This window comes from Cervus canadensis, chromosome X, assembly GCF_019320065.1.
Source record: "Cervus canadensis isolate Bull #8, Minnesota chromosome X, ASM1932006v1, whole genome shotgun sequence".
In the NCBI taxonomy this organism is placed as follows: Eukaryota; Metazoa; Chordata; class Mammalia; order Artiodactyla; family Cervidae; genus Cervus; species Cervus canadensis.
Genome location: NC_057419.1, coordinates 62,447,551 through 62,469,583, shown reverse-complemented (window position 1 = coordinate 62,469,583; position 22,033 = coordinate 62,447,551). Strand labels below are relative to the sequence as shown.

At 41.0% G+C, this 22,033-nt stretch overlaps 1 long non-coding RNA gene across 1 annotated transcript in view; it reads left to right on the top strand.

The window, feature by feature from the left end:
• The window catches only part of LOC122435243, a 216,029-nt gene that overhangs the window by 83,937 nt on the left and 110,059 nt on the right, over positions 1-22,033 (top strand). Inside the window, exon 2 of the long non-coding RNA XR_006267619.1 lies at positions 75-164. This is a non-coding gene — a long non-coding RNA (uncharacterized LOC122435243). The remainder of the gene's footprint in view (positions 1-74; positions 165-22,033) is intronic.

Below are 22,033 nucleotides of genomic sequence, written 5' to 3'. Positions count from 1 at the left end.
ATGGAGAAGACCTCTGATGTCCCCCACGTTTTGCCTTATTGCAACTTAGGCATCTTTGTCTCTCTTACCTGCAGACACTCTGCTGGCATCAGGCAAGCTGGATCATGACAACTCACTTTTCCAAGGAAATAATCCATTCCTCAAGGGGCAACTGAATCGGAAAGGTATGTGGAAAATGGTTATGAAACATACAGTCTGGTTTTTAAATAGCAAGTTTGTTCAGATTCCCAGAGTCTGTTCCACTCCATGTATACCCAAATAGCCCATAAAAATGGTTCTGTTCCTGGTGGCAAGACTACCCTCACTATCTTGAGCATAATATGACAAAGGTATGTGGGCATGAAAGAACAAAACTGTAGGAAGAAAAAGATAGAGATATACAGAGAATCACCTGAACCAATAGCCATACTACTGCTGATGACCATATTTCAATGATATATGGATGATCAAAGAACATTTTTGGAATGCAACATACCATGACCTAAAACAAACTAGGAGGACTTCCTGGAGATCCAGTGGTTAGGACTCTGCACTTCAAAGCAGGAGGCACGAGTTGGATCCCTGCTCAGGAAAGTTTCCTATCCTGCATGGTAGGACTTCCACTCCACCCCCCCAAAAAAAAGTACACTAGGAAAATATATAAATTTCAGCAAGATGCATTCCTTAGTGTGTTCATACTCCCAATTAAAAAATCAAAAACAAAATCCATCATAATCAGAATCTAGGCAAATATATCAATTATCACCCATATTATTACATATCATTTAAAATTTTCTTTCCCATGTAATGAGATTGTAAAGAGAAAAATGCCTGCCATTTTGGTAAAGAAGACAAAATACTCTTTTTTCCAGATAGTAGGAATATATTCTTGGGAAACACCTGAGAAACTATGTAAAAATAAACTTCTTTAAGTGAGAGAAATTACTAAATATTAAAATTAAAAATCCCAAGAGCTTTCATGTATGCCAGCAATAAGCCTGTAGAAAATAGAATGGGTAAATGATGACCTCACAGTAGTAGTATCAACCACTCCAAAGTAAATGAAACACCAAGGAATCCTAAACATATGGTTAGGACATTGTAGTAGAAAATGATAAAACTCATACTCAGCCTTAAAACATATTTGAGTAAATCAAGAGGCACTTTAGCAAAGTTGGGAGATTGGGCTTGTGTCTGCAGGGATTGTTATTATTCATTTCTTGCTCAGTACTTTCTTGTTTTCAGTCACTTAGTCGTGTCATGACTCTCTGGGACCCCATGGACTGCATTACGCCAGGCTTCCCTGTCCTTCACTATCTGCTTAGGACTGGAAAGTGTTAGTCCCTCAGTCGTGTCCTGCCAGCTCCTCTGTCCATGGGATTCTCCAGGCAAGAATACTGGAATGGGTTGCCATTTCCTTCTCCTGTCTCAGGGAGGTGTGGAGCAAACAGGCTGCAGTTACATCACAGGTCTGCTTCACAATTGCCAAGTCCTATCTCCTTGTCTTACCAGAGGTGCCGTTTTTATAGTCTATTCCACCATTCCCACTTCAGATGACACCCATGCAATATGTCTGTGCTGGGGGTGGGGCATAGTTATTGGAAGGTAGAGGAGAGACAACATTATAATATGGAAGGAGGATTATTGTTTCTGGATAAAGAAATCCACAAGTTGCAGGTTTAGTACACTGCCAAGGATATTTACAAATTAGCTTTTTCCCCTGATTTTCATAAAATAATTGTATTTTCCACCTGTTAAAACAATAGGGCAAGGCAGTTGTGACTTTTTCTACACAAGAGTAGAAATCTTTTTGGAAAGACTAGCACTCCACTGCGTGGTTTATCTATAGTTCAGTGCTGCTGCACTGATGAGCAGGGTTGTTTTCTGAGCCACTGTAGTAGTAGACTGTTACGGCGACAGCTGTGATCTGTGCATGCTTCCCACATTGTCTTAGCCTCGGCGATGGAGCTTGCTTTGTCTGATGGGACAACAGCATGTGTGAAGCAAGCAGAGAGTTGAAAAGTGCTTGTGCACTGGGGTTTGCCCTCTCTTGCTGTTCTTGAAACAAGATGATAGCAATGTGAAGAACCCTGGGCTAGGTGAATGAGGCGAAATCCATGGTCCATGCATCGCTTTCACCCTAGCTGCCAGAGAATCATTTACCAGAAGTGTGGGTGAGACCATCCTATACCATCCAGCCCCCAGCAGAGCCAGTTAGCTATCAGAGCACTGACCACGAATGCATTAAGCCAGCCTTCTGAGAACAGCAGGACTGCTCAGCTGAGCCCAGCTGAACTCATTGAGCTGTAGAATTGTGAGCAAAAGAATCAGTTGTGTAAATTGTGGGGTGCATCAAGAGCTAGCTGACACAACCATTAACTGCCATCCATCAAATTCCAACCAAAACTAAAGAGAAAATGTATATTTCCTAGTAGAATTTCACCTCTTTTGAAGAGATTGACATTGAACTGAGTCAGACCTTGACTCTGACTCCAAAGGTAATCTTCCCTTCACTATGACAGATTGCACGTGTGCTGAGATTGCTGAGATGCACACACAGTACATGTCGTTTCTTATGGTACAGACTTTTTCCTCTCACTTTTTTTTTCTACCTGGGTGATCCAGGCACCCAGGAGACCATAGCTTCTAGGTAATGTTCTAAAACTGAGAAGATCTGCCCTGAGAGCAACAGGTCAGGGATACATATTTCTGCACTTTTTCTGAGTTAGGAAGGAGCAGGCAGATTGGAAAGGGAGAGCAAGATTTAGAAACATGATCCTGCACTGTTGGGCACCTTTCTTGGTGAGATGGGCATGGAACCTAGAGTTGTCTCTTTTGTGATTAAATTTAAGTGGAATGCAATTCTAAGAGGGAGGAGTTCTCCAGAACAGATGTCGGCTCAGATGGAGACTGTTTCAGACCTTCTCAGAGCTTTATGGCATTCACAGCCAGTTCCAGCTTTCAGGAGAGTTACCACCCATACCTGTGAGGATTTGTAGATGTATTAAAGGGAAACAGAGTCGGGGAATGTGATTTTAGTCAGTGAGTGGGGAAAATTGGTGTTTTGTTAACCAAATGCCCTAGAATTTAAATCTCGCTCTCTCACTAGCTGTACAGTCTTAAATCAGTGAATGAATATCTTGGACCTTGATCGTTCTCATCTGTAAAATGGGGATAATGAAAGTACCTTCCTCATTAATTTCTCCCTCCCGCAAAGGCTTTCCTGACCATTACTCACTCATCTCTTATACTGCGATTAAATTACCCTCCTCCTTTTTGCCAGGCTCCCTTGACTTAAATTCGACAGAATGGTCGAATGGTTTTAATCAGGGAGCGCTGTGATGATCTGTCTGCATGTTTGAAAAAAATGTAAAGGCTAGGGGCCAGCCAGATACATACCTGTTCCCCGAGTCAGCACAGTGACCTGAACTTGGCATCCGGCAGGGAATCAAAATATATGGATTGAGTGAGAGTGTGACAAAGGCTAGTTGGATCATGAAGGATGGTTCTCATTCCACCTAATAATTGTTTATTCCAAATATAAAATGAGAGATGAGTGAACAGGCAACTCCGTACGTGGCTTTTCATGTGGGGAGGCTTCGTCGTGTTCCTTGCATTCTCTCTTTTTCCCTGAAACGCAGAGAGGGGCTATAGTGGGTCATTCAGTAGAAACTTCTCAAACACCAAGTGATTAAAGCAAAACAGTGCCTCCCTAGTCTTTCTCTTTGATTAATCAACGAACCATGGGGATAAAAACAAGACTTCTAAGTTTGTGATTTTGTGAGTAACAGCACACGTGTGAACGATCAAGGGTGTGAGTGCAAAGGTCAAAGGAGATCAAGTCCAGGTGAGTGTTTCTGCTCTCTCAAAGAGGCCGCAAGCACTCCTTCATTCCTCCTGCTGCTTTGGTCACTCCCTCTGGTTCCCTGACTGCAGTGTCCCCGTCTTTCACCGATACTGTCCTCTCTACCGACCTAAATTCAGCACCCAAACCCTTGCTAGTGCTGTCTCGTTCATGCCTCAGGGTCAAATGCTAATCACTAAGAGAGGTGTTTGAGGTCCTATTGGATCTGACCCTGTCTCCTCTCTGGCTGTACCCCCACCAGCCTCCCTTCAGTCACTCAGCTCCAGGTCAGCTGGGCTCTGCAGTTTCCGGGTCATGTCAGCTAGGCTCCCTCCTCAGGGCCTTTGTCCCAGCTCTTCCCTTTGCCTACATGCTCCTCACCCACATCTGCCTGGCTGACTTCCTCACTTCCATGGAGACCGTGCTCAGTTCTTACCTGCTTTCTCTGTGAGGGCTACCCAGGCCACTGGACAGTATATCGGCAAGTGCACCCACCTTTCTCACCGTCAACCCTCTCTCTCATCGCCTTTATCTTGCCCTACATTGTCCTTTAGGTACAACACTTATCACCTAACAGACTCTTATTTACTTCTTTGTCATGTTGTACTTATCTCTGTCCTCCCCCATAGTTCCCAGCTGCAAGGTCCTTGATCTTAGAGATCTTTCTCTCTTGCTCACTGGTCAATCTCCACCAGCCCAGAACATTACTGAGAACACACTGTAGTCACGCAGATGATATCAGTTTATGTACTGAACGTATCTGCCTCCCTTGGTACACTGTGATACCCTTGAGGGCAAGGGCCATGTTTGTCTTTGTCAAACCAAGGGTCTTTGTCAGTCCACGGTCCAGCAAACTTTCTGATACAGCTGGAGAGACACTACTGAATATTCACTGAATTAATGCATTAATTTGTGAAAGTGGCACTAATAGAGAAAAGATCCTGTTTCCAAACTGCATTTCTTCCAGTAGGCACCATCTGTGTGAGAACCATGGACGTATCAGCGCCATGCAAACTCTGCTAGTCAGTGTGGCCAGATGTCTGACTCATTTTCTGTGGAAGTCTCGTAGGCTAGCACTCGGCTTACTACCCAGCCTGACTTAGGGTGGCATTTCTGGAACTCAGGCCTTCATCATCTAAATAGACTTTGCTTTAGCTGTGCAGAACATGTGGCAATTTACATATTTTCTGCTAATAAAATTGTATCTTTGAGAATAAAAGGTAATCATATAATGAAACATGGTGAGTGCAAAAGAAGGTAATGCACTAGTTGAACGAAAGTTGAGATGACTGTGGAGTAATAGTACACACAAAGATCGGCACCAAGCTAGGCTCTCCATGGATCTTCTGTAGTTGAATCCTATAAAAAAACCCTCAAGAGATAATACTGTCATTCCCATTTCACAAGGGAGAATATTGAGACCATGGACATTCTGTGAGTTGCCTGTGATCTGGCAGTAGATAGCCCAATGAGAGCCCAATTCAGGGCTCATTGGTGATCACACCTCAGAGCGAGTACAGCATAGACAGTTGTTGTTGTTTAGTCACTAAGTCGTGTCTGAATCTTTTGCGACCAAATGTACTATAGCCCACTAGAATCCTTGTCCATGGGATGTCCCAGACAAGAATACTGGAGTGTATTGCCATTTCCTTCTCCAGATGATCTTCCGGGCCCTGGGCTTGAACCCGCATCTCCTGCATTAGCAAGTGGTTTCTTTACCACTGAGCCACCAGGGAAGCCCACAGCATAGGCAGACCCCCAACACACTTAATCTGCTCTGAGCAGTCCTGTTTGGTTCCCTTCTTTTTTCACTGATCCGCTCTCCAAAGCTTTCATCCCAGCTCATATCACTTGCAGAAGTGCTTCATCCCAGAGATTTCGCCCCAGCTCCTTTGATCAAATGTTGGTATATTCAACACTGACCCCTGCTGTGGCAGATGGAAGGTGACTGTTTTGAGTCCTTGTGAAGGAACAAAGTAACTTATTTTTACTTCTTCATGACTTTTGATGATTGTGTATGTTGGGGAGGGTCCTTTGCTGTAGAGCTAGTTTCCTTGTGTGAGAATCGTGTTCTTGGCAGGATGCCCTTTCCTTCCACAAAGACTTCAAACTGGCCCAGGAGGGAAGGTCAGGATCTTACTGATCAGTGCTGCTGTTTTCCCCCAGGCCCAAGCACCGCACCACGAGACCAGTTCCCTCAGAAGCAACACAGATCTCTCAGGTTTACCAAGCTGTTCTGCACATTTCACAGGCTCCTTTGATAAAGACAGCAAGTAAGATCTGGGATCAAAATTGGAATCAGGAAAATGGCCACAGCCTTCCAGGACCTCAGTAAAATCTGCCTGTTCTGGGACAATGCACATTAGTGAGCAGCATGGTAGAGGGGTTCTGACCGTGTGTTCTGAGCCCGGCATCATTCTCTGGAATTCGAGATTAGTAGACAATGGCTCCCCCTTTACTTTTTCCCCCATCTTCTTCTCGGGTATTTATTTCAGGGCACATTTGAAAATCAGTGGTTTTGTTAGCAGTTTTCATAAAATAGAAGATCTCCTAGCAGAGGACACCAATTAGACTCTTGGCTCCTAAACTTCATTTTAACTTTGATCAGATTGCTTTTAGTACCAGCCTACACCTCACAGGAAAGCTTTATGACTTGTTGCTTTGGATGAATCTTCTGATGTGTGTAATTCCCAGAGTTCTTGTAAAGGAATCCTATTTCTCTTGTTGCTATTTCCTAACTACATATCAGAAGAGATGATAGAATCTCTTTGGGAGCTACTGCAGGTCAGCTAGTTTCATAACTCACTGACAATTTTCATAACATCCCTGCAGCATAAGTACCATTATTCCAGTGTCACAAATGAGGGAATTAAGGCCTGGGAGGATAGATGCCTTGCTCATCACAGAGTGAGGAAGTGGCAGAGTTGGGATTTAGAACTCCTGTCACAATCCATTGTCTGCACATCTCTACAATTTAAAAAAGTATTTGAAGAACATTCTTGTGTTTTTGAGAGTCACCAATGTAAATTGGAAAATTCTATACTGTTTCTCTATCTCATCATTCTGTTTATTTTTAGAGTCTTTCTCATGACAAATAGTACTTTCCTTTACAGCCAGTATTAAGCTTATAACATTATACTTGGGGGTGGCAGATGTGGAAAGGCATATACATGACTCAGTTCTGGAAAGTGTTGCTTTTAACCATACTATGGGCTAAAAACTGTGCCATATACTGTGTAGAGGCACATGGAGAAAAAAGCCAGTTCTTGTCCTCCAAAATCTCCTGAGTTTCTAGAAGAGTTTGCGTGGCACCTGATACTCATAAACCACAGCTATGCTACCTGTGTAGAAAGTGTCTACTGTACTATACCCAGTTTGTGAATATATGTTTTTGGTGTTAAAGTTTCAGTATGAAGGAGTCACATGCAACAAACCTTCAGCAATGCCTAAGATGTTTCCTGCAGTGTATGTCCTACATGATAAGCAAAGGGCAAAGCAACCATGGTGCCAGCCCTTAGGATCTCACAGGAAAACAAACCAAAAAAGAAGTGTACTTTCTGAATTAGAAGTATCCACGGAGTACATGTACAGTGCAAGATGGGAAAAGAGGAAGAGGAGACAAAGATTGGGGCTGAGAATGAAGAGAGGCAGTAGGGTCAGAAGTCAGATCATATTATGACTGTGAACACTAAGGCCTGTATTGGAAAATTCCACTGTTTGCGGGGGGATGCAATTCCCTAATCCTGAGTATTTGTGATTTTCAACAGAACAACTAAATACTCACATTACCAACCTTATCAGTTCAGTTCAGTTGCTACGTTTTGTCCGACTCTTTGCGACCCAGTGGACTGCAGCACGCCAGGCTTCCCTGTCCATCACCAACTCCCAGAGCTTGCTCAAACTCATGTCGATCGAATTGCTGATGCCATCCAACCATCTCATCCTCTGTCGTCCCTTTCTCATTGTATTCTTACACCAGCCTTATATTCACTAATTAATCTCTCCAGTTATGTTTTTTAATGATTTTTATGTTTCTGTCATTTTTTTATTTGCAAAGCCTTGAATTTCCAAGGGCTCCCATTGTGAGGACATTTCAGAAGCTGAGAGATGTTAGAAAGGCCAACAGTGATGATGAATCCAGGAAGTCGCCAGTACACTAATAATAGAGGCTCCTGAGGACAGGGAGCTGCTGTAAAAGTCAGGAGATGCATCCATTCTGTGAGCCGTGGTAAGCTCTGGGATTAGAGCAATCAGGCAAGCTGAGCCTGGTCTCTTAGTACAGAATCATGTAGGCCTATCTTAAACCCAGTGGTCTGGAAAGATTTGTCAGGATTGTTGATGGAGGAGGTGTCTTACCTACATACATGCATACAGACACAGTCACACACAGTTAATAAATCAGAATTCTGAAAGCCAGCTAAGATCATAGTTTTGGAGCCAGTCTGTCTGCCTCCAAAGCCTCAAAGAATGTCTGTGACATCAAACCCTTTTTCATAATAATTTATTTCAATTTAATTGAGAACCACTACCTTCATTTCCCCTGACTGTGCTTGCCTGTTGTTGCCCTTAAGAGGAAGTGGGAACTGAATGTTCTGCCTTATCTAAAGGGCAGGGACTGAGTGGGCAGCTCCTGCGCCCAAGCCCTTCATGTTGAGTATGGCCCCATCTGACAGCCATGTGATCTCATGTTGCTGTCCCACTGCAGGCTGCCTGTTTTTGCCTCTATTTTGCAATTAGTCTTCACTACAATTCGAGTCAGAATTCTCTTCACTGTGACTTTGGTGATGCTTATTTTAATTGGCACCTTTGAGGTACGTGTGATTATCACTGGACCAGAAATGATTCCTTAACCTCTCCAGTAGATTGGATAATGCAGAGAATTACCTTATGCTCAACAGATTCAATACACCAATAACTTAAATACCTGTGATCAGTATTTGATTGTTGCACAGCAAATTGCCTCGAATTTGGCAGCTTAAACCAGCCCATATATATTATTTCCCAGTCCCATAGATAATACATGCTGCAGGCATCAAATAAGTTCTCTGCTTAGGGTCTTACGAGGCTGAATTCCAGGTGTCAGTGTGGCTGGAATCTTACCCTGAGGCTCTGGGGAAGAAGCAGCTTCCAGGCTCATCCAGGTGATTGGCAGAATTTCTCTCTTATGGTGGCGGGACTGAACTATGTCTTTGCAGGGTGTTGTCGAAGCTGCTCTCAGATCCTAGAGGCTGCCTGTTTTTCTCATCATATGGTTCCCTCAATCTTCAAGCAAGTGATGGTGTGTCAAAACCTTGTGCTTCAAATTTCTCTTGGTTTCCTCTGCTGCAAGCTAGGGAAACTCTCTTCTTTTAAAGGACTGCTGTTATTATGTTAGGCCCCTTTGGATAATCCAGGATAATCTCTCAATTTTGAAGTCAGTGGTTTAATAATCTCAGTTACTACTGCAAAATCCCATTAGCCATGCAAATATATAACACAAATGTGCATGTGATTCCTCCTCTAATTCACAGTATCTGGGATTATGGTGAGATATCTTGGGAGACCAGTTTTAGGATTCTGCCTACCATAGCCTTTAATAACCATCAGATAATTATTTATTAAAACCCTGTTTTGTGACCCTGATGGAGTATCTGTAAATTCTGTGATCATACTGCAGGTCTTCACTGAGTTCCATCATGTCATCATGTAATTTTATTTGCACCAGTAACTAGTGCCTTCACAAGTGTATTGGTCAGGGTTCCAGAGGAACAGAACCAATAGGATATTTAGAGAGAGAGAGAGAGAGAGAGAGGAGAGAAAGAGATTTTTTTATTAGGAATTGGCTCACATATTTATAGAGGCTGACAAGACCCCAAGATATGCATTCAGCAAGGTGGAGACCTAGGAGAGCTGATGGTACAGTTCGTCTGAGTCCAAAGGCTGAGAACCAGGAGAGCCAGTGGTGTAAATTCTAATCCAAAAGTGCTGAGATTGAGCCTCAAGAAGATGTGCTTGTTCAGTTCAAGTCCACAGGCAGGAAAAGACCAGAGTCCCACCTCAAGCAGTCAGACTTGATTCTGTCCTCCTTGAAGGAAGCTCAGCTTTTTTGTTCTATTCAGGCTTTCAACTGTTTGGTATGGGCGATTCCCATTAGAGGGCAACCTGGTTTACTCAGTCCACTTATTCCAGGGCTGATCTTATCTAAAACTCCCTCACAGACACACTTACAATAATGGTTGACCTACCGTCTGGGCACTTTCTATGGCCCAATCACGTTAACGCAAAATATTGATATCAGTCCAGGCATCTTGACACAGTCCATACGTTATCATTTATTTTAAAATTCCTATTCTTTGTTAATTAACTGCTTAGTTTCCCAGCTTCCTTGCCTATAAGAGGGAGCTGTGGATAAGTTCCCTTTGTTAGTTTTATTTTAACTAATTACCTTTAAGAGTATATGTGTGAAAGGGAAACACTGACCAGGAAGCAGTGTACATTCTATATGGTAAAGGAGAATATTGCATCATGTAGCATGCAGATTTAATAATACCTAATATTTATGAAATAGTTACCATATATCACATCCTTTTGTATGTTTTTAAAGTGCTTTACCTCATTTGTTCAGCAAAAGATACATGCCACAAGATACATGCCATTGTTATTCCCATTTTCATATGAAGAAACTGAGGCACAGAAGTAATTTGCTGGACATGTCAACTGCTAAGTGGTAGGCCCAGGGTTGGAATCTATGGCTTCAGAACGGATGTCCATAACTAGTTAGTGTGAGCATATAATTTATCACCCACACCAGAATGAGAGCATTATGAAAAATTATACCTCAGTGTACATAAAACAGAGAAGACTTACACGTGTGAAGACGCTGTTCACTCTATTATTGAAAATCCTTTGGGTTGCAAAGAGCAGAAAATTCTTTTCTAGGTTGGCTCAATGGAAAAGGAAGTTCATGATCTCAGAGCATTTGTAACATCTGCATCACTTTCCCTCCCTCTGGTAGATTACTCCTGTCAAAATAAAAATTGATTTATTATTATTATTTAAAAAACAGAAAAAAAACCTTCTTTTTGCCTCCCTATTTCTTACTCCCTATGGGAACATTTCTCCTCCCGTTGGTAGCCTACCTCACATAGTGAGGGTCTACACTCACTGTCTCTGGTTCCCTATCCTTCCATTCTGTCTTAATCTCACTGTGATTGAGCGAGGACATCTTCACCTGAACTGAAACTGTTCTAATCAACGTAATAATGACATCAATATTTCTAAGTCAGTGGCTATGTCACAGTTCCTTCTTGTGTATCCTGTCTATAATTTTGGGCCAAGTCAATCACTCCTTCCACCTGGAACTACTTTCTCCCCTGGTGTATCACTTAACATTCTCTGGAGACATGGAAACAATTGGATATATATACAGGAAGAGATTCTTTAAAGGAATTGGCTTATGCAGTTGTGGAGACAGAGAAGTCCCCCAATCTGGTGTCTGTAAGCTGGAGTCCCAGAGAAGCTTGGTGGCTTAATTCATTTCAACTCCAGCAGCCTGAGAACCAAGAGAACTAATGATGTAGATTCCAGTCAGGGTCTGAAGACCTGAGAAACTGCAGCACCGAGAACAGTAGAAGATCAATGTCCCAGTTCATTCAGTCAGGCAGGAAAGGCCCAGATTTTCCTTCCTCCACCTTTTTGTTTTATTCAGCATTGTTTGCCCTCACACTGGGAAGGGCAAACTTCTTTTCTGAGTCCAGTCCAAATTAAATTCAGATGTTAATTTCACCTGGAAATAGCCTTGCAGACATACCCAGAAATTATATTTAGCCAAATATTTGGATACCCCATGATCCAGTCAGGTTGACGCCTACACACCTGGGTTCCAGGACAACACATTCCTGGTTGTTCCCTGATGTTATGTAGCTGTAGCTGCTCAGTCTCCTTGGCTTGTTCTTCTCCTTTCCTTGTGTTCTCTCCATATTGACAAACCTCAGAACTGAATCCTTATCCTCTTCTTCTCTACCTACACTTATTCCTTTTGTGATCTCATCCAGGACCGTGGCTTTCTATGCCATCTATACCCTCTTCTCTCCCCAGCTTTGATATCCAACTTAGGCTCCAGAGTCTGTTGTCACTGTCTACCTGGAAGCACAAATGGATATCCAATAAACATTACATTTCAATCATACAAAAAATGAACTTATTTCATTTCAGTCAATCAAATTCTGTTGGTTGTCATCTCAATTCACATCAGCCTTTCAGATACTCACTTAAAAATATTGGGGTCAGAGGAATCCCTGGTGGTTCTGTGCTCCCAATATAGGGGGCCTGGCTTCAATTCCCTGATCAGGGAACTAGATCCCACATGCCCCAACTAAAAATTCACATGCCCCAACTAAGAATCCCACATGTTGCACCAAAGATTGAAGATCTTAGATGCTCCGACTAAGTCCTGGCACAGCCAAATAAATAAATATTTAAAAATATTAGGATCAGTCTTACCATTATATCCATCCAGAAATCCTGTTGCTTCTGTGGTCTAAGTAGATTGGAAGTATGAAAAATTTTGCCTTCTCCACTCCTACCACTTAATTCTAAGCCACTACAACTTCTTGCCTTGATTAGTGCAACAACACAACATCCAAATATTTACATGACCTACAAGTTTCTGCAAGATTTGATGTGTTATTTCTCTGAAATCCAAATACACTACCATGAAATCCCTCCATATCTACCTTAAGTTAAGTAATCACAATTTACCTGAAGGCTCTTCAACTGACTTTAAATGTTTAAAATGTTCTTCCCCTACATATTTAATGGCTCATCCCACCCACTCCTTCAAATCTTTGCCTAAATATCACTTTCTGAGTGAGGCTTATCCTGACTACTTAACAAAATTTCCAATTTCTCAACATTCCAGATCTTTCCAATGATTCCAGATCATTCCAGATTCCAGATCTTTGTTGTTGTTATAGTTCAGTGGCTAAATCATGTCTATAAATATAGAAATATATACACTTTGTCTATAACTCATGCTTCCAGTGTTCACAATCTTCCAGTTGTTGTTCAGTTACTCAGTTGTGTATGACTCTTTGCAACCCCATGGATTGCAGCATGCCAGGATTCCCTGTCCTTCACCATCTCCTGGACTTTGCTCAAACTCATGTCCATTGAGTCAGTAATAGCATCCAACCATCTCATCCTTTGTCATCCCTTCTCCTCCTGCCTTCAGTCTTTCCCAGCATCAAGGTCTTTCCCTATGAATCAGCTCTTCACATCACGTGGCCAAAGGATTGGAGCTTTAGCTTCAGCATCAGTCCTTCCAATGACTATTCAGGGTTGATTTCTTTTAGGATTGACTGGTTTGACCCCCTTGCAGTCCAAAGGACTCTCAAGAGTCTTCTTCAGCACTACAATTAGAAAGCATCAATTCTTCAGTGCTCAGCCTTCTTTATTCAGCTCTCACATCCATACCTGACTACTGGAAAAACCATAGCTTTGATTATGCAGATCTTTGTAGGGAAAGTGATGTCTCTGCCTTTTAATATGCTGTCTATGTTTGTCATAACTTTTCTTACAAGAAGCAAGCATCTTCTAATTTCATGGTTGCAATTACCATCAACAGTGATTTTGGAGCCCCTCAAAATAAAATCTGTCATTGTTTCCACTTTCTCCCCTTCTATCTGCCATGAAGTGATGGAACTGGATGCCATGGTCTTAGTTTTTTGAATGTTGCGTTTTAAGCCAGCTTTTTCACTCTTCTCTTTCACCTTCATCAAGAGGTTTTTTAGTTCCTGTTTACTTTCTGCCATTCGAGTGGTATCATCTGCATACCTGAGGTTGTTTATATTTCTTCCAGCAATCTTGATTCCAGCCTGTGATTCATCTAGTCAGCATTTCATGTGATGTACTCTGCATATAAGTTAAATAAACAAGGTGACAGTATAGACTTGTCTTACTCCTTTTCCAATTTTGAACCAGTCAGTTCTGGCATGTAAAGTTCTCACTGTTGCTTCTTGACCCACATATGGGTTTCTCAGGAGATAGGTCAGGTGGTCTGGAATTCCCAACTCTTTAAGTAATTTCCATAGTTTGTCATGATCCACACAGTCAGAGGCTTTAGTGTAGTCAATGAAGCAGAAGTAGATGTTTTTCTCGAATTTCCTTGCTTTCTGTATGATCCAGCGAATGTTGTCAATTTGATCTCTGGTTCCTCTGCCTTTTCTAAACCCTTGCTTGTAGATCTGAAATTTTTCAGTCCATGTACTGCTGAATACTAACTTGTAGACTTTGAGAATTACCTTATTAGCATGGAAAATGAGTGCAATTGTGCAGTGGTTTGAGCATTCTTTCTGCCCCCTGTCTGATGTCTGTGTCAGAAACTTTCTCTATCTCTTTTATACTTTAATAAAACTTTATTACACAAAAGCTCTGAGCCATTAAACCTCGTCACTGGCCCTGGGTTGAATTCTTCTCCTCCGGAGGCCAAGAATCCTGGCGTCTTTTGTGGTTTAGCAGCAACCTTTCATCTTGGGGGCTCGTCCGGGATTCTTCAGGACAAGTAAAGATGCTTGGAGCTCTAGTTCTTTGTTCTCCTAGTGAACATGCTTTCTGCTGTACTTTACTAACTCTACAGTGTGCTTGTGTGAATGAATGACATTCCCTGCGCGAAGCAAGTGAGGAGCCCTGCTCTGCAGTTCTGCAGTCCCACAGTGACCTCATACGGCTTATGGCAGAAACCCTGTTGGGGGTTTATACCAACCTGCCAATGGACTTCCCTGGTGGCTCAGATGGTAAAGCGTCTGCCTACAATGTGGGAGACCTGGGTTCAATCCCTGGGTTGGGAAGATCTCCTAGAGAAGGAAATGGCAACCTTTTCTAGTATTCTTGCCTGGAAAATTCCATGGATGGAGGAGCCTGGTAGGCTACAGTCCATGAGGTCCCAAAGAGTTGGACACGGCTGAGTGACTTCACTTTCACTTTCTTTCACTTTGAGCATTCTTTAGCACTGCCTTCCTTTGAGATTGGAATGAAAACTGACATTTTCCATTCTGCATCCACTGCTCGGTTTTCCAAATTTCCTGGCATATTGAGTGCAGCATTTTATGAGCATCATCTTTTAGGATTTGAAATAACTCAACTGGCATTCCATCACCTGCACTAACTTTGTTTTTAGTGATGCTTCCTGAGGCACACTTGACTTCACACTCCAGGATGTCTGGCTCTAGGTGAGTGACCACACCATCGTTGAAAACCGTCATTAAGACCTTTTTCATATAGTTATTCTGTGTGTTCTTGCCACCTCTTCTTAATCTCTTCTGCCTCTGTTAGGTTCTTACCATTTCTATCTTTTATTGTGCCCATTCTTGCATGAAATCTTCCTTTGATATCTCCAATTTTCTTGAAGAAATCTCTAGTCTTTCCCCCTCTATTGTTTTCCTCTACTTCTTCGCATTCTTCATTTAAGAAGGCCTTCTTATCTCACTGTTCTCTAGAACTCTATGTTCAGTTGGTTATCTTTCCCTTATCCTTGCTTTTCACTTCTCTTCTTTCCTTGATAATTTATAAAGCCTGCTCAACTTGCTCTAATCTGCTTTCCATAGCAGCATAATATTCCTACTTACAGTGCAATGCAGTCATTTATTTGTTGTTTATACAGGTACCCCAAAATATGAGTTCTGTGAAGGCAGAGACAGATGTCCATTTTGTTTACTTTAGTATCTTCAGGGTCAATAGTAGTGCCTGGCAGGTAGCTGTTAGTCATTACAAATTTGGTCTAATTCCCAAGTAGACTGGAAGTGCAAAGTAGGGTGGGATCTAGACATGGAGAAGTCCAGTTCAGGGGTGTCATTAAGGGTTCAGGTTCTTTCCCTCTTTTCTTATCCACCTCAGTGTCCTCCATCATTCTGGTCCCCAGATGTCTGTAGTAATACAGAGTTCATATCTAGAAATGGTAATATTTAGGGAAAATGGAAAATATCTTCCAGTGTTCCTTTTCCAAGAGCAAGAAAACTGTGACATAATGCTTTCCACCCGCATCATCCCAAGAATATGAGACTGAATCTAGTCACATGACCAACCCCAAGTCAGTGATTGTCAGTGATAATGGATGCATCATAACTGGCTTAGATGAACATGAGATGATGAGGATTTTATCACAATGTCCCCTAAAAAACATCCATATACTGTTATGATGAGAGAGAGAGAGAGAGTGTGTGTGTGTGTGTGTGTGTGTGTGATTGATAGGGGGGCAGAATTCTGATATGTAGTGGTTTCAGATCATAAAGAAGCAGATTATGGTAATTCAGGAGGCAGGAGATGGGGAAAGAGTTGACATCTTGCATAGAAACTCCTGGTCTGCTAATGGCATGAGGCTAACATCATCTGATATGTCTATCTCAGACTAGATACTATGTTGACAAAGGCACCAGGAATACTCACAGTCAAGTCAGTAGAGACATTTTTGCCCAAGCAGTGGTTAGATTGGCATTAAAAGTTTTGTTTTATGAATGAGTAACCTACCCCTTCTGACTGATAACATCTTCTTCATGTAGCCATGTTAATGCATGTGTGCTCAGTCATGTCTGACTCTTGGTGACCCGATGGACTGTACCTACCAGGTTCCATTTTTCAGGTAAGAATATTAGAGTGGGTTGCTGTTACTACCTTTATTCAAATCTCAGCGTTTGTGTCTTGGGACCTTCATATTCCCTTTTGTTGGGTTCAGTTTTGAAGTAATATATAGCATACATAAGAAGCATGAAACATATACAGAGATTAATAATGAATAATTATAATGTGAAAACCTATGTAACCACCACCCAAAACAGTGACTCAAATTTTATTAAAACCACAGAGCCCCCACGGCTCCCCTCTCTGACCACAATGGTGTCTCCTCAATAGAGAAATCTGCCATCCTGATCCTTGCACAGTATCTCTTCCTTGCACCTTATTATAGCTTCACCTACCACCTATGTAAACTAAACTAAACTAAACTATCCAATTTCATTAAAAATAAACCCTTGTGTCAACAGATATCACATGTTTGATTTTTTTAGTGTATACTTAGAGAACCACCTCATGTAACTTGTTTCTAGAAGCTCTCTGAAATGTTGAAAGGAACCCCTCTTTCCAGGTTAAAGGGAGAAATCCTCTCCCCAAGTATGCGCTTGAGAGTGAATTCAGTCCAAGAGTATACATGAGAGCTAAACAGTATTTTTGACCTCCAGTGAGTCTATAGGCCAATTAGGAAGATGGTGTAGACTGTGGGCTGCTAGAGCTAACGGTAGCTTAGGTTAGCAGTAATGCCATGGGTGAGGCATTCCTTGCACCACCTCTTACTGGTTTGTGATTTGGGGCAAATCTCTCACCTCTCTGAGCCTGTGAACTTCTTTTTTAAAAACTTACTTATATTTAATAGAAGAATACTTGCTTTACAATATTGTGTTGGTTTCTGCCACACATCAACATGAATCAGCCATAGGTATACATATGGCCCCTCCTACTTAAAACTCCCTCTGACTTCCCACCCCATCGCACCCCTCTAGGTTGTCACAGAGCCCTGGTTTGAGTTCCATGAGTCACACATGAAATTCTCACTGGCTATCTATTTCACAAATGGTAGTGTATATGTTGCCATGCTATTCTCCATTCGTCCCACACTCTCCTTACCCCTCTGTGTTCACAAGTCTGTTCTCTATGTCTACATCTTCATTGCTGCCCTGCAAATAGGTTAGTCAGTACAATATTTCTAGATTCCATATGTATGCATTAATATATGATATTTGTTTTACTCATTCTGACTTACTTCACTCTGTAAAATAAACTGTAGTTTCATCCACCTCATTAGAACTGACTCAAATGCATTTCATTTTATGGCTGAGTAATATTCCATTGTATATATGTACCAGTACTTCTTTATTCATTCATATGTTGGTGAACATCAAGGTTGCTTCCATGTCCTAGCTATTGTAAATAGTGCTTCAGTGAACATTGGGGTACATGTGCTCTTTCAAATAATTTATGGTTTCCTCAGGGTATATGTACTCATCTCACACACTAGTAAAGTGATGCTTAAAATTCTCCAAGCCAGGCTTCAGAAATATGTGAACTGTGAACTTTAAGATGTTCAAGCTGGTTTTAGAAAAGGCAGAGGAACCAGAGATCAAGTTGCCAACATCTGTTGGATCATTGAAAAAGCAAGAGAGTTCCAGAAAAACATCTATGTCTGCTTTATTGACTATGCCAACGCCTTTGACTGTGTGGATCACAATAAACTGTGGAAAATTCTGTAAGAGATGGGAATACCAGACCACCTGACCTGTCTCTTGAGAAACCTGTATGCAGGTCAGGAAGCAAAAGTTAGAACTGGACATGGACCAACAGACTGGTTCCAAATAGGAAAAGGAGTACGTCAAGGCTGTATATTGTCACCCTGCTTTTTTAACTTATATGCAGAGTACATCATGAGAAACACTGGGCTGGAGGAAGCACAAGCTGGAATCAAGATTGCCGAGAGAAATATCAATAGCCTCAGATATGCAGATGATACCAGCCTTATGGCAAAAAGTGAAGAAGAACTAAAGAGTCTCTTGATGAAAGTGAAAGAGGAGAGTGAAAAAGTTGGCTTCAAGCTCAACATTCAGAAAACTAAGATCATGGCATCTGGACCCATTACTTCATGGCAAATAGATGGGGAAACAATGGAAACAGTGGCTGACTTTATTTTTCTGGGCTCCAAAATTACTGCAGATGGTGATTGCAGCCATGAAATTAAAAGACGCTTACTCCTTGGAAGGAAAGTTATGACCAACCTAGACAGCATATTAAAAAGCAGAGACATTACTTTGTCAACCAAAGTCCGTCTAGTCAAGGCTATGGCTTTTCCAGTGGTCATGTATGGATGTGAGAGTTGGACTATAAAGAAAGCTGAGCACCAAAGAATTGATGCTTTTGAACTGTGGTATTGAAGAAGACTCTTGAGAGTCCCTTGGACTGCAAGGAGATCCAACCAGTCCATCCTGGGGGAGATCAGTCCTGGGTGTTCATTGGAAGGACTGATGTGGAAGCTAAAGCTCCAATACTTTGGCCACCTGATGCAAAGAGCTGACTCATTTGAAAAGACCCTGATGGGAAAGATTGAGGACAGGAGGAGAAGGGGACGACAGAGGATGAGATGGTTGTATGGCATCACCAACTCAATGGACAAGGGTTTGGGTGGACTCCTGGAGTTGGTGATAGACAGGGAGGCCTGGTGTGCTGTGGTTCATAGGGTCGAAAAGAGTCAGACACGACTGAGTGACTGAACTGAACTGAACAGGGTATATGCACGGTAGTGGCATTATCATGTCACATGGTAGTTTTCTTCCTAGTTTTTTAAGTTTTCCATCGTGGCTATATCAGTTGACTTTCCTGCCAACAGTGCAAGAGGGTTCCTTTTTCTCCACATCCTCTCGATCATTTTTTGTTTGTAAATTTCTTGATTATGGCCCTTCTGACTGGTGTGAGGTGATACCTCATTGTAGTTTTGATTTACATTTCTCTAATAATGAAGGATGTTGAATATCTATTCATGTGTTTAATAACCATCTATATATCTTCATTGGAGAAATATCTGGTTAGGTCTTCTGCCCACTTTGTGCTTTAGTTGTTTGTTTTTCTGGTATTGAGCTGAATGAGCTGCTTGTATGGTTTGGAGATTAATCCATTGTCTGTTGTTACATTTGCTGTTATTTTTCTCCAGCAAATTGAGGGTTGTTTTGCTGTGCAAAAGCTTTTATATTTAATTAGGTCCCATTTGTTTATTTTTGTTTTTATTTCCATTACTCCAGGAGGTAGGCCGTAGAGGATCTTGCTGTGATCTATGTCAAAGAGTGTTCTGCCCTATCTTTTCCTCTAAGAGTTTTATAGTTTCTGGTCTTACCTTAAGGTTTTTAATTCATTTTGAGTTTATCTTTGTATATGGTGTTAGGAAATGTTCTAATTTCATTCTGTTGTACTTAGCTGTCCAGTTTTCCCAGCACCACTGACGAGACTACCTTTTCTCCATTCATGCCTTCTTTGTCAAAGATAAGGTGCCCATAGATTGGTGGGTTTATCTCTTGACATTCTATCTAGTTCCATTGGGTTGTATTTCTATTTTTGTACGAGTACTATCCTGCCTTGATGAATGTAGCTTTGTACTGTTATCTGAAATTAGGAAGGTTGATTCCTCCAGCTTCATTCTTAATTTTCAAGGTTGCTTTGGCTATTCAGGATCTTTTATGTTTCCATATAAATTGTGGAATTATTTCTTTTAGTTCTGTCAAAAATAATCATTGGTAGTTTGATAGGGGTTGCAGTGAATCCGTAGATTGCTTTGGGTAGAATAGTCATTTTCACAATATTGATTCTTCCAATCCAAGAGCATGGTATATATCTCTTGATCTGTTTGTCACCTTGATTTCTTTCATCAGTGTCTTATAGTTTTCTGTATACAGTTATTTTGTCCCTTTAGGTAGGTTTATTCCTAGGTATTTTATTATTTTTGTTGGATTGGTGAATGGATTGTTTCCTTAATTTCTCTTTCTGAGTTTTCATTGTTAGGGTATAGCAGTGCAAGTGATTTCTGTGTATTAATTTTGTATCTTGTGACTTTACTATAGTCACTGATTAGCTCTAATATTTTCTGGTGGCTTTTTTTTTAGCATTTTATATGTTTAGTATCATGTCATCTACAAACAGTGAGAGTTTTACTTCTTTTCCAATCTGAATTCCTTTTATTTCTTTTTCTTTTCTAATTACTGTGCCTAGGACTTCCAAAACTATATTGAATAATAGTAGTGAGAGTGGACTTGCTTGTCTTTCTCCTAATCTTAGAGGAAATGCTTTCAGGTTTTCACCATTGAGAATAATGTTTGCTGTGGGTTTGTTGTAGGTGGCTTTTATTATGTTGTAGTATGTTCCTTCTGGGCTTCCCTGGTGGCTCAGATAGTAAAGAATCTGCCTGCAGTGCAGATTCATCCTGGGTTCAGTTCCTGGGTTGGGAAGGTCACATGGAGAAGGGAATGGATACCCACTCCAGTATTCTTGCCTGGAGAATTCCATGGACAGAGGAGCCTGAGGGGCTACAATCCATGGGATCACAAAGAGTCAGACACAACTGAGCAATGAACACTTTCACTTTCACATGTTCCCTCTATGCCTACTTTCTGTAGAGCTTTTATCATAAATGGGTGTTGAATTTTGTAAAAACAAAAATTTCTCTGCATCTGTTTAGATGATCATATTGTTTTTATCTTTCAATTTGTTAATATAATGTATCAAAATGATTGATTTGCATATATTGGAGAATCCTTGCATCCCTGGGGTAAAGCACATTTGATCAGAATGTATGATCTTTTTAATTGTTATTGGCTTCTGTTTGCTAGAATTTCATTGAGGATTTTTGCATCTATATTCATTAGAGATATTGGCCTGTAATTTTCTTTTTTTGTGGTATTCTTGTCTGGTTTTGGTATCAGAGTGATACTGACTTCATAGAATAATTTTCAGAGTTTTCCTTCCCCTGTAATTTTCTGGAAGAGTTTGAGCAGGATAGGTATTAACAGTTTTCTAAACTTTTGGTAGAATTCACCTGTGATACCATCTGGCCCTGAGCTTTGGTTTGTTGGAAGATTGATCTGTTCATATTTTCTATTTCTTCCTGGTTCAGTTTTGGAAGATTATACTTTTCTAAGAATTGGTCCGTTTCTTAGAGGTTGTTCATTGTCTTGGCATTTAGTTGCTTGCTGTAGTCTCTTATGATCCTTTGTATTTCTGTGTTGTCTATTGTAACCTCCTTTTTCATTCTAATTTATTGATTTGAGTCTTCTCCCTTTTTTCTTGATGAGTCTGTCTAATGGTATGTCAATTTTGTTGACAAAAAACCAGGTTCCTATGTTAGGTTCTTTGGTCTTCTCAAAGAACCAGCTTTTAGTTTTATTGATCTTTGCTATTGTCTCCTTCATTTCTTTTTCAGTTATTTCTGTGCTGATCTTTATGATTTCTTTCCTTTTACTAACTTTGGGATTTTCTTGTTTTTCTTTTTCTAGTTACTTTAGGTGTAAGGTTAGGTTGTTAATTTGATGTTTCTCTTGTTTCTTGAGATAGGCCTGAATTTCTATAAACTTCCATCTTAGCTCTGCTTATGCTTCATCCCATAGGTTTTGAGTTGTTGTATTTTCTTTGTCATTTTCTTTTAGATATTTTTTG